Below are 12,761 nucleotides of genomic sequence, written 5' to 3'. Positions count from 1 at the left end.
AGGTCCTTTGAGAGATTGTTTTTCCAGAGGATTCTCAGAAAATATAACTGAAGCACCATCAGCCTCAACCACTGACCACAGCAGTAGTGCTGGCATCACCCCCCCAGCTTTAGGACTGGGTTACCCCCCCCCCCAGCCAGTAGGTGGAGATGCCTCCCCATTTCCTCAGGAGGCTGAGCTGGAAACACCAGCCCAGCCCTGACAGCGTCGTTGGTGGGGCTTGGACCCCTGGTAGCAATGTCTCCCCCAAAACCTGGATAGTGGGAGTCGTCCCCGTCCCCCCGCTGTCCCACGACTCCCAGGACACCTAGCAGGAAAGTGACCCAGGTGCCCACCATTATTCCTGCATTGGACTAGACGGCCCTATGGTTTCAGCCTGGGAAATAATATAAAATTTCATGTGTTGCTAGGCAAGCAAAGGGTTAAGACGCATGGAGTTCCCCCTGTAAATTCCTAGAGAGGACACTCTGTGAGGTCACATCCCCTGTTTGCCCCGGTACAACTTCCTCACTCCCCCACCCTTTGCCATGTAACTAAAGAGACAAGACTGAGCACAGACTCCATTTCTTTTTATCTCAACCACATATTTTGTAATATATTCTGCCTGTCTTGTTTTTCACTGCTGCAACAAGTCTGAAGCTTTATGCAGATAAACAATATTTTCATTCCTGCATTGCAGGCTTCTGTGCGGTTATTTTGTTTAGAGGGATTTTTTTTTTTTTAAAAAAAGAGGAAGATCCAGTCTGCGAAAGCATCCTGGATAAATATGAATAAGGTTAAGCAATCTGGTCCCAGAGCGTTTCCACATTTTATGCTGCAAAGGGTAACTTTTAAACTCTAGCTAGCTAGACGTTAATCTCAAACACAAGCTGGTCAGAGGAAGGACAAGCGATAAATAATACCCTCTCCAGATCTATGCAGCATTCAGGACCCTTGCCCCCAGGGGGAGCCAGAGAGCAGAAAAGAGCAGAAGCAGTTTCAGTACCATGGACAGATCGCGCTGGCTTCTGTGTTGCTCCTTCCATCACTGCAAGAACACCTACTTCTTGGCATTCAAAGACAGCAGGGTTGTGCCAGAATGGGCACCTTGGCCAACTCTTTCGCTCACCCCACAGTGCCTCTCGCCGTGTCCTTCTCCCAGCCTTGAGGAACTTCAGCTGTGGGTAGGTCCTCAGCACCGACTTGGCTCTCTTCCTCCTCCTCCTCCTCAGTAGGGTCTGTGGAGAGAAGGGGAAGGAGTCAGGACACCCAGACTATGCACAAACACTCTCCAGACCTCGCCTACCTGTAAAGGCACCTGTTCCAATCCTGTGTACCAACCTCACCAAGGGGCACCGTTGGGGCAAGGATCTTTCAATCTCGCAGCAACACCTTGTCCAGATTTTTCTTGAAGCACACCTGGTTGCAGGGTGTAGTGTCTAGGTGTTGGGTGATTCTGCTGGTTTTAGTCCCACCCCCTGTCCATTTCTACACCACAATTTATTTTACACACACACACGTCTACACACACCCCGGCTAACTTTGCAGTCATACGTAAAAAGGAGAGAAGCTATTAAGTTTACAGACAAAGTAGGGTTTGAATGTTATACCCAGAACAAGCACAGTGGCTCTCTGAGGAACTGGAGGGCAATTGCATACTACATCTGCAAGAACGGGGCCAACCCAAAACGTTTTGCTGACCATGAGACCAATTGCAACCTTGGTTTCTTCCCTCCCATTCCATTTAGAAAAGTTGGCGGGCAATTGGGGTGCAGGTCCATGGAGGCGCAGGTTTATTCCACGTCCAGGGTGGCTGTCTATCAGTTCCATCTGGTACGCTGACTGACAGCCTCCCTGCCTGCTCCCTGTCTCGCCAGAGTGGTACATTTTCTGCTTGGACTACTGCAATGTGCTCTACGTGGGGCTACCTTTGAAGGTGACTCGGAAACTACAACTAATCCAGAATGTGGCAGCTAGACTGGGGACCGGGAGTGGCCGCCAGGACCACATAACACCGGTCTTGAAAGACCTACATTGGCTCCCAATACGTTTCTGAGCACAATTCAAAGTGTTGATGCAGACCTTTAAAGCCCTAAACGGCCTCAAAGGCCCAGTAGACCTGAAGGAGTGTCTCCACCCCCATCGTTCAGCCTGGACACTGAGGTCCAGCTCCAAGGGCCTTCTGGCGGTTCCCTCCCTGCGAGAAGTGAGGTTACAGGGAACCAGGCAGAGGGCCTTCTTGGTAGTGGCACCTGCCCTGTGGAACATCCTCCCATCAGGTGTCAACTACACAACATTTAGAAGACATCTTTTTAATGTTTAATGCTTTACTATGTCTTTATAAGGGATGCCGTTGGTGCTGTGGGTTAAACCACAGAGCCTAGGACTTCTGATCGGCATCAGAAGGTCGGTGGTTCAAATCCCCGCAACGGGGTGAGCTCACGTTGCTCGGTCCCTGCTCCTGCCCACCTAGCAGTTCGAAAGCACGTCAAAGTGCAAGTAGATAAATAGGTACCGCTCTGGCGGGAAGGTAAACGTCGTTTCCGTGCGCTGCTCTGGTTCGCCAGAAGCGGCTTAGTTCTACTGGCCACATGACTCGGAAGCTGTATGCTGGCTCCCTCAGCCAGTAAAGCAAGATGAGCACCACAACCCCAGAGTCATCCGCGACTGGACCTAATGGTCAGGGGTCCCTTTACCTTATGTCTTTATATATGCCCAGAGTAGCAACCCAGTCAGTTGGGCTGGGTACATATAAATTGTTGTTGTTGCTGTTGAATGGCAATGAGGCAGCACTCTCCACTACACTGAGGGCAACAGGTGAGCTTAGCTGTCACTTGGCAGAAGAGACCTGCTAGATCAGGAAAAACTGACCAGGGATGAGGGTGCAGACAGCTTCCCCCCCCCTGCTCCATCCCTAGGGGCCTTCATAATGTGGCTGCTTAATTAATGCTTCCATTTGACCTCCTAGTGAGTGGAACGCTCTCTCAAACGCTTCTAGGTGTTAAATGAACTGTTAATTGCTAAGTGTAAATTGTTTCAGCCTTTAGGTAAGCTGTGATTCCTGCATTTATTCAAAGCTGAGGCAATTTTATAACGCGCTAGATTTCAAAACAACAGCAAGCGGTTTGCAAAAGGTAACGCAGTACAATGAAGGGGAGGGGGAAATCACAACCCTACTTTAAAGCGTACGGAAGTTAAGATACTAAAACAAATAAAAATCACCTCGGCTTTTAGCAGGTGCCGAAAAGCGTAGAATTGAGGCGCCTGCTTGTTCCCACTAGGCAGGTGGTTCTAATGTGAGTTCTTACAAATGCAGAATGACATTTGTAGCAGTGCTAAATGCACCGAAGGGGGCTGGACTAGATGACCCTTGAGGTCCCTTCTGACTGCCATTTCCTGCTCTTATGTGCCTTTGTTATATATTGCTCTGGTGTTGCTGCATTTGGACTCAGATTCCACCCCGCAAACCACTTTGAACACAGGCTTGACTCGTGGGGGACATAAATTAATCGACAATGGCAGTATATACACACACAAGCCCATGAAATATAGAACAAATCGTGGCACACTGAACAAACCGAAACAGAGTCTGCCCCACAAACTCTTATTACGATGAAAGCAAGGGAGTCAGAAAACATTTTACGCAATCGCAGTAAAAGCTAAGAGCGCACCAGAAGGTGCCGGGTTCCGAGACCAATAATGAAAATTCATCAGCATTTCCGGGCAACTTTGTCCTAATATGGGAATTTGCAATTTGGCTGGAGAGCTGCGTTGCGACATTCGTAGAAGCGCAGATTTGAAGGGAACGGCTGTGCTTCATTTTGGAAAATGCAAAAGTCTTTAAATGCTAAGGGAATCTAATTCCTCTCCCACCTCCAGCGGTTCCCACAATTTTGCCACACACCCCCTCCAGTTTGCAAAGGTGCCCACCAGGGCCGGAAAGTTGGCAACCAAAATATCACCCCCAGATCTCTAGCAAGAACTGTGCTCCCCCCCAAAAAACCCCTGACAAATAATATCCAAAGCTGCAAAGGTGATGTTAGTTGCACCTAACAAGCTGATCCACCCCTAAGTAATTTTGCTTTATTAATGCTTTAATCCTAAATAGGCTTACTTTAGATTAAGGCTGAGTTCATTGCAGCTTATATAGCAGAAGGTGTGTGCGCTTAAGAACAAAATATGAGCTTGCTGGATTAAGCCAGTCGCCCATCTACCTATCCTGCCTCTTCTTACTTGCTTTTTCTCTAAACGAAAAAGTCCCAAACAGGGTGATTTGATTTAAATCAAATCAATTTAAATCACTAGTCGGTAAGACTTGATTGAAATCATTTTTATTTTTTTTACAGAAAGATTCACTCTGGCTGGTATCATCTTAATATTCACAACCCGAGGAAGGTTTCATTTTTGGAATAATAATTTTTCAGAGCAGTTTTTACAGCTATATCAAAAATTGCTGATTTGGTTATACTATTGGAAACACATAGACAAGTAATTATGAAATTATGGCGAGGTTTAATAAGTTAACTGTTTATATTTGGGCAACTTTTCTGCTGTACTTTATTGGAAGGAGAAAAATAATCATTTCTTTAATAACAATTTAGACAATTTATTTAACTAAAACAATAACATTATAGCATATGTATCCATGTTTGTTAACTGACGTGGTTAAACAATTTAAAAAGAAAAGAAAAGAAAGAAAACCAAAAAACCTTAGACTGCGTTTTAGCACACATGAAAAACTTAAAGCAAATCCTTTCCTGATGAATAGCCTTTGGACTATAATGTAACTTACGTCCCATAGGATGCTCCATCCCATAGGACGCACCTAGTTTTTTTGAGCAGAAATAAAGGAATTCCCCCCCTTTATTCCCCCCCAAAAAAACCAGGTCGGGGAAACCGAACCAGGTCGAGGAACAGCGGGATGGCGGCGCTGTGCCTCCTTGCTGTCCCCCGAGCTTGTGGGGCTGGCCAATGTCTGTCCGGAGTGCAGGGAACTCCCGCAGGGCTCCAACACGCTGCGGATGTCTGCCTGGCGCAAGGGGCGCTCTGCTTTCAGTGCACCCGGTGCTCCGGGAGGCAGGCTGCTATCCGCAGCGTAGGTAGCCCTGCGGGAACTCCCGCAGGGCTGCCAAGGCTGCGGATGTCTTCCTCAAGCCTGGAGAGCAAGAGGGGTCGGTGCACACCGACCCCTCTCGCTCTCCAAGCTTCAGCGAAAGCCTGCATTCGCCCCATAGGACACACCCAGCTTTCCCCTTCATTGTTGAAGGGGAAAAAGTGCGTCCTATAGGGCGAAAAATACGGTAAATACAAAACTATCTTTGGAAAGATTTTCTTCCAAAAGCACTTTATTTTAAAAATCCAATTGAAATAAAAAATACACAATTGAAATAAAATTAAAAATCTGATTATTTTTTTTTAAAAAAAGAATCATTGATTTTCATCCACCCAGGTCCCAAATTCTGCAACCTTTCCTTAGGGGGGGGTCACTCCACCCCCTTTATAATTTTGCTTGCCCTTTTCTGCAACCTTTTCCAAACTCTACAATATCCTTTTTCAGGTGAGGCGACCAGAACCGGAAGCAATATCCCAAATATGGTCACACCATAGATTTGCATAATGGCATTACGATATCGGCAGTTTCATTTTCAATTGCTTTCCTAATGATATCGCTGGCATGGAACCTGCTGTTCCAGCAGCTGCCACACTCTGAGTCAGAATCGCACTAGCAAACCCGTGCTTGAGGTTTGTACCAGAGGCAGAATAATAATAATAATAAAATTGCCGATATTCAGCACTTGGTAAACACTTCAGAATTCAATATGGAAGTTTTGGACAGATGCACTCCCTCTAACAGCGAACTCAGCTGCTGAGCACTGACAGAAATGGAGACAAAATGTGGGGAGTGGGAAACAAAAATACATATGTATAGTGGTACCTCGGGTTATGTACGTAATTCGTTCCAGAGGTCCGTTCTTAACCTGAAACTGTTCTTAACCTGAAGCACCACTTTAGCTAATGGGGCCTCCTGCCGCCACCGCGCAATTTCTGTTCTCATCCTGAAGCAAAGTTCTTAACCTGAAGCACTATTTCTGGGTCAGCAGAGTTTGTAACCTGAAGCGTATGCAACCCAAGGTACCACTGTATTTACGGTGTGGTAGCATACCCATCACATATTTCATGAATGCAACATACAGTGGACGCTCGGGTTGCGAACATGATCCGTGCGGGAAGCACATCCACAACCCGCACGTCCGCAACCCGCAGCGCCACGTCTGCGCACATGTGGGTTGCGATTCGGCGCTTCTGTGCATGCGCAAAGTGCGATTTGGTGCTTCTGCACATGTGCAAGCACCAAACCCCGGAAGTGACGCGTTCCGGTACTTCTGGGTTTGGCGCAAGCCAAAATCGCACAACCTGAAGTGCAGGTAACCCGAGGTATGACTGTACTGCCCCAGGATCCTAGTTATCACAGAATGAACCATGGAAGGAGAAGAAGTCATTGATACTTTAAGGATGTAAAATGAGTATTTCAAATTGCAAAAACATTCGTTTTTAACCAGGTCTTTAGATCATTAGATTAAAATTAATAATAATAATTTTTATTATTTATACCACATCCATCTGCCCTTTTAAAATGTCGGGGTTTTTTTGGGGGGGGTCATTGGGTTGTTGATTTTATTCTGATTATGTATTTTGTGGTTTTATATTTTGATTTTTTTCTGTGAACCAACCTGAGACCTTTGGGTATAGGGTGGTATATACATTCAATAAAAAAATAAATAAAATAAATAAGAAGGAATTGGCATGATTTTACATGGGATCCTCAAAAAGCCACCATCAAATGTAAGCTTTCATTAGCCTTGTAGTAAAAGCTTGCAAAATAATTAATAATAATAATAATAATAATAATAATAATAATAATAATAATTGTACCCTGCCCATCGGACTGGGCGGCTTCCAACAGATATAAAAATGCAATAAAACATCAAACACTGAAAGCTTTCTTGTAGAAATCTGGTGCTTGCCAGCACAACAGCACAGCACAAATCCACATGGATCTTCCTGGTTTTTACATGGGATGGTCACATCCAAATAATAATAATAATAATAATAATAATAATAATAATAATAATACCGGGCTCAGGGCGGCTAACAACAAATTTAAAACACTTAATTGATGCCACAAAAAACAGCATAAAATACAGTATAAAACGTGAATAACAATAAATTCAGAATTCAAAAATCAATTTAGGGAGGAAATCCATCCAATAAACATTAGATGATCACCAGGGCTAGCTGGCTAAATTTGGCCCAGCGTGGAGACCAGGGGAGAATTAGCTGTGGGATCCCAGAGTGGGTTATACATATATACAGTTTATACATATCAACTGCATTTAAAGCACCTCACCAAAAGAGCCCTGGGAACTGCAGTTTCTTCTCGCAGAGTGACACCCCCTCAACAGCACCCTCAGCAAACTACAGTTCCCAGCAGGGATGTATGGTGTGTGGGGGCCTGATGGCAGAGATCACAGGACATGTTGCGGAGCCCGAAAGGGTAGCAACCCCAGTTCAGCTGCTCAGGTGCCAGTCTGGCATTTGAGAAGCCCACAGAGCTGAAAGAGGAAGTGCGCCACTCTTCCCATCTTCCTCTGTCAACTCTAGACTCAGCCACACAGCTGCAAATAAAACGTTTTAAATGTGCAATATACGAAGGTGACACTAGATGGTGGCAGTGAGCTATGCAAAATTCAATGTAATTTTCAAAACTTTTCCTTAAATTCCCCCCCCCCCCACAGCTATATGTGTGTAGAGTCTACCTCTATGTACTTTTCTAACCTGTGGTGGGGAGAGAAATGTAGCCACGCTCACCTTCTCGTGGCAAAAGGGGGCAGTGGGAGGGGAGGGGCTCAGAGGTTTTTTGGGCAGTGAGGGAAAGCCCCAAGGGCACAATTGCACCCACAGGGGAGCCTAGGGTTTACAGTATACTGCAAGTTGGGATGGTTGGCTTGCTAGAACTCCGAACTGGCTAGTAGGCAGTTCAAGGTGTTAAAAGGTAAAGGGACCCCTGACCATTAGGTCCAGTCGCGGATGACTCTGGGGTTGCGGCGCTCATCTCGCTTTATTGGCTGAGGGAGCCAGCATAAAGCTTCTGGGTCATGTGGCCAGCATGATGAAACCGCTTCTGGCGAACCAGAGCAGCGCAAGGAAACAACGTTTACCTTCCCGCTGAAGCGGTACCTATTTATCTACTTGCGCTGGTGTGCTTTCAAACTGCTAGGTTGGCAGGAGCAGGAGCTCACCCCGTAGTGGGGATTCGAACCACCGACCTTCTGATCGGCAAGCCCTAGGCTCTGTGGTTTAACCCGCAGCGCCACCCGCGTCATACTATTAATATATAAAGCCCTTAACAACATGCGACCAATTTACCTGCAAGGTCACCTTACCTCATATTCGCAGCGTCGTCAGGATTTCCCCAAGCACCAGGTGTGTTTTGCAACTGCAGGTCCGATTGCAACCATGCGTAGATTCCCGGATACCAGGCTGGCGACTGACATCTCCATCTTGCCGGCCCCTCCAGCTTTCTTAAGCAGATAAGCAGAAGAGCTGATTTATTGCATTTATCTCCTATCTTGTTTTGGGACTACAACTCCCATCATCCCTGACCACTGGTCCTGTTATCTAGGGATGATGGGAGTTGTAGTAAGGATTGTACAAAATGTATGTTTGTATGCGTGTATATTTGCAATATGTGTGTATTAATGCTGAATTATTTTAACAATAAAAAAAATAATAAAAGTTTTAGAACCAAGGTGCCACTGTATTCCTATTTAAACCAGCCCTTTCTTTCAAAATCATGTGGACTGAAATCTTGCTTTAGTTTATTTTTTTTTTCAAGGAAATGAACGTAACTCAGCGGCAGAGCTCTGGCTTTGTACCCAGAAAGCACTGAGTTCGATTCTCGCCGTCTCCAGGAAGAGCTAGGAGCATAGCTGCGCGGATGTTATTGTCCCAGAGATGGAAAGAAGATAAAGTCACGACCAGAGAAGAATGGCAGATTAAGTTAATGGATTATGCCAAAATGGCTAAAATGACGGGAAGAATTAGAAATCAGGAAGACCAAAATTTTAATAAAGAATGGGGGGAAATTATAATTTATCTTAAGAAACCATTGTGAGCAGTTAAAATGGTTACTAGGATTGGAATAACACTTGTAGTTTAAAGGTGAATTTTGGATATACAGTGGTACCTCGGGTTACAGATGCTTCAGGTTACAGACTCCGCTAACCCAGAAATAGCACCTTGGGTTAAGAACTTTGTTTCAGGATGAGAACAGAAATCGCGTGGTGGCGGCAGCGGGAGGCCCCATTAGCTAAAGTGGTGCCTCAGGTTAAGAATAGTTTCAGGTTAAGAATGGACCTCTGGAACGAATTAAGTTCTTAACCCGAGGTACCACTGTAATGGAGAAGTAAAAGATTTGGATGATCATAAAAGATGCAGGAGGAAATGATGAATAACAGAATCCTCCACAAAGAGAAGGAGGGAAGACCAAGAGATTCTTTGGAATCTTGTTTTTATGATCTATATTCAATATACGACTGCAAAATTTTAATCTGAAAACCAAATAAATAAATGAAACAAATATATATTCTAGATGAAACAAAGAATGGAGATCCACACATTACTTCATTACAGTAGAAGATGGGGCCGGTTTTGGGGTGTGCATGGTTGGAATTTGTTAAAACTGGGGCAATTCTTCCACCTTTCATTTCCAAGGAAATCAAAGCGGAGTACAGTGGGACCTCAGGTTAAGAACTTAATTCGTTCTGGAGGTCCGCTCTTAACCTGAAACTGTTCTTAACCTGAAGCACCACTTTAGCTAATGGGGCCTCCTGCTGCCACCACGCGATTTCTGTTCTCATCCTGAAGCAAAGTTCTTAACCTGAAGCACTATTTCTGGGTTAGCGGAGTCTGTAACCTGAAGCGTCTGTAACCCGAGGTACCACTGTACGTGATTCTCCCCCTCCCTCCTCATTTGATTCCCTACAACAACCTTTGATGTAGGTTAGGCTGAGAGGACGTGATGGGACCCCAACATCCACCCCCCCATGGCCAAGTGGGGGATTCGAACCCAAGTCCCGACCCTCTAACCACTGCACCGCCCAGTCTCTCTTCCTACACCCTTGGGGAACCAAACAGAGGAGAAGCACATCATTTTGATCCCTCTCCTCCGATTCAGGCGGGTATTAAGAGACAAAACAGACAAGCCCCAGAATACCAGGACTTTCCTTCCTTCCTGCACCCCCCAACAACTGCTGCAGATTGCGCCCCACACAAGAGGACACCCAACCCCAGAGCCTAACCCGCCCCCCAAAATGCCCAGGCTGGAGGAGGGATTTTGCAGCCTTAATGGACAGGACAAAGGTGGAGACTGTGGGAAGGGATGCGAAGGAGCGATGGAGAGGGATCTTTTGCAAGAGGAGACGCTTGCAACTTTTCTCCTGGCGAGTCCACAGGTGGCTTCTCCATCCTGAGTTTCTCCACTTGCCTGGGAGATCAGAAGCAGCTGCGGTGGGGGCAGATGCAACCCCCCTCCCCTCTCCCCTCCCTGCCCGCCTGATCCCCTTTCTTCCCATTCCCCAAAGAAAGAAAAGGCACAGAATCCAGACCTCACCTGCGTCTCTCTCTCTCTCAAGGCATCTTTTGCAGTTCAGAGCTCCGGAAACGCAGCCCGAGCCGGAGAGCCCCCGCTTTTTATAGAGGGGCACATGGGAGGGGCTGCCATGCTGATTCTCTGCCCCCCCTTCCCCTCTTTTAATGCAACCAGTAAGTTTTCAGCTACCCACCCTCTCGCCTCTCATCTGTGCCAAGGCGCAGATTACATCATAGATATAGTAGCCTCTCTTTCAGAATAAGAGTCTCCTCCCACCCTGGGTGGGAGGGGAGGGAAAGAGTGGGGGGCAAGGGAGGGAAAAAAGCAGGCTAGCAACAGGTTTGATGAAGCTGGAATCCCTGGAAGTTTGGAGGGAGGGAGGGAGGGAGGGACACTGGGAATTAAGGCGAGCTGGCGGTGGCAGTGACATGGCATCATTAGGGGAGCACATCTTGCCACCAAACACCTGTGCCATCTCCCTGAACTTTAAGCACCCTGCTATTTCTCTGCTTCTAACTTTCCTTGCAGGCTCCATCACATGGAGGGGAAGAGGTCAAGCTGCCAAGAAGACGGTTCCTTGCAGACCTCCAAGTGTCCCCGTTTTTCAGTGACACTCTGGGCCGGGTTTGCAGAAGCCGTTCCAAGTTTCCGATTTAATTTTCCTTAAGGTAAGGACACAGGTGGCGCTGTGGTCTAAACCACAGAGCCTAGGGCTTGCAGATCGGAAGGTCAGTGGTTTGAATCCCCGTGATGGGGTGAGCTCCCGTTGTTCGGTCCCTGCTCCTGCCAACCTAGCAGTTCAAAAGCAAGTCAAAGTGCAAGTAGATAAATAGGTACCACTCCGGCAGGAAGGTAAACCACGTTTCCGTGTGTTGCTCTGGTTCGCCAGAAGCGGCTTAGTCATGCTGGCCACAAGACCCAGAAGCTGTATGCCGGCTCCCTCAGCCTATAAAGCGAGATGAGCACCACAACCCGAGTCGGCCACGACTGGACTTAACCGTCAGGGGTCCCTTTACTTTTACCTTAAGGACCATTAGGTCCCATGACCATTAGGTCCAGTCACGGACAACTCTGGGGTTGCGGCGCTCATCTCACTTTACTGGCCAAGGGAGCCGGCGTTTGTCCGCAGACAGTTTTTCTGGGTCATGTAGCCAGCAGGACTAAATCACTTCTGGTGAAACCAGAACAGTGAACGGAAATGCCGTTTACCTTCCCGCCGGAGCGGTACCTATTTATCTACTTGCACTTTGACGTGCTTTCGAACTGCTAGGTTGGCAGGAGCAGGGACCGAGCAACGGGAGCTCACCCCGTTGTGGGGATTCGAACCGCCGACCTTCCGATCCTAGGCTCAGTGGTGTGCCTATTGCTACTGTGCCCTTTCTTCTTCCAGGCACGTCCAACATGTAGATCGTCATCTACCAGTAGATCATAGAATCATAGAATCATAGAATCATAGAGTTGGAAGAGACCACAAGGGCCATCGAGTCCAACCCCCTGCCAAACAGATCACTGGATGTCTGTGGTAGATCGCTGATAGATCACTGACTCCCCTCAAAGAAGCTCAACAACTTTGACCTGAACCCCAAAAAAGAGGGTAGATCATTGTCAGTTTTTAACTCCATGAGTAGATCGCAGTCTCTTGGGAGTTGGCCACCCCTGTGACAGATGACAGCAAAAACTGCAAGTTTTATTTAGCAGGGGGAAATTGGAACAAAATCTATCATTTGATTATTGAAGTAAACCTCCAAAATGCATTTTGTATCGTTAAGTTTTTACCTCTATCTTCAGTATATTTCATTTTATTGTTATGACTAGTGGCTGATGCAAATAAAGATTTTCCTGATCTGATCTCTTTTTGTTTGCTCTTTCTACAGATATTTTATTTCACTTCACAGGGACAGAGATATATAATATGCATTTATTGGAGAAGGGGTATGGAGTTCAGTGACCCCCAAGCCAAGGAGTTAAGTAACTTAAAAACCTTTAGAGGACATCTGAAGGCAGCCCTGTATAGGGAAGTTTTTAAAAAATGTTTTATGTTTTATTATGTTTTTATATATATGTTGGAAGCCGCCCAGAGTGGCTAAAGCAACGCAGCCAGATGGGCAGGGTACAAAGAAGATTATTATTA

The 12,761-nt window shown here is 46.4% G+C and overlaps 1 long non-coding RNA gene across 1 annotated transcript; it reads right to left on the bottom strand.

The window, feature by feature from the left end:
* Nucleotides 1-536: 536 nt before the first annotated feature.
* LOC309523100 lies at nucleotides 537-10,803 on the bottom strand. Its single transcript, XR_014215248.1, has 3 exons — nucleotides 10,652-10,803; nucleotides 8,424-8,561; nucleotides 537-1,217 (listed from the first exon to the last, which is right to left on the bottom strand). It is a non-coding gene; the product is annotated as an uncharacterized lncRNA (long non-coding RNA).
* Nucleotides 10,804-12,761: the final 1,958 nt, after the last annotated feature.

Source organism: Podarcis vaucheri, assembly GCF_965113315.1.
Source record: "Podarcis vaucheri genome assembly, chromosome: 18".
NCBI lineage: Eukaryota > Metazoa > Chordata > Lepidosauria > Squamata > Lacertidae > Podarcis > Podarcis vaucheri.
The sequence above is the reverse complement of the archived record's forward strand: the minus strand, read 5'-3'. Positions and strand labels throughout refer to the sequence as shown.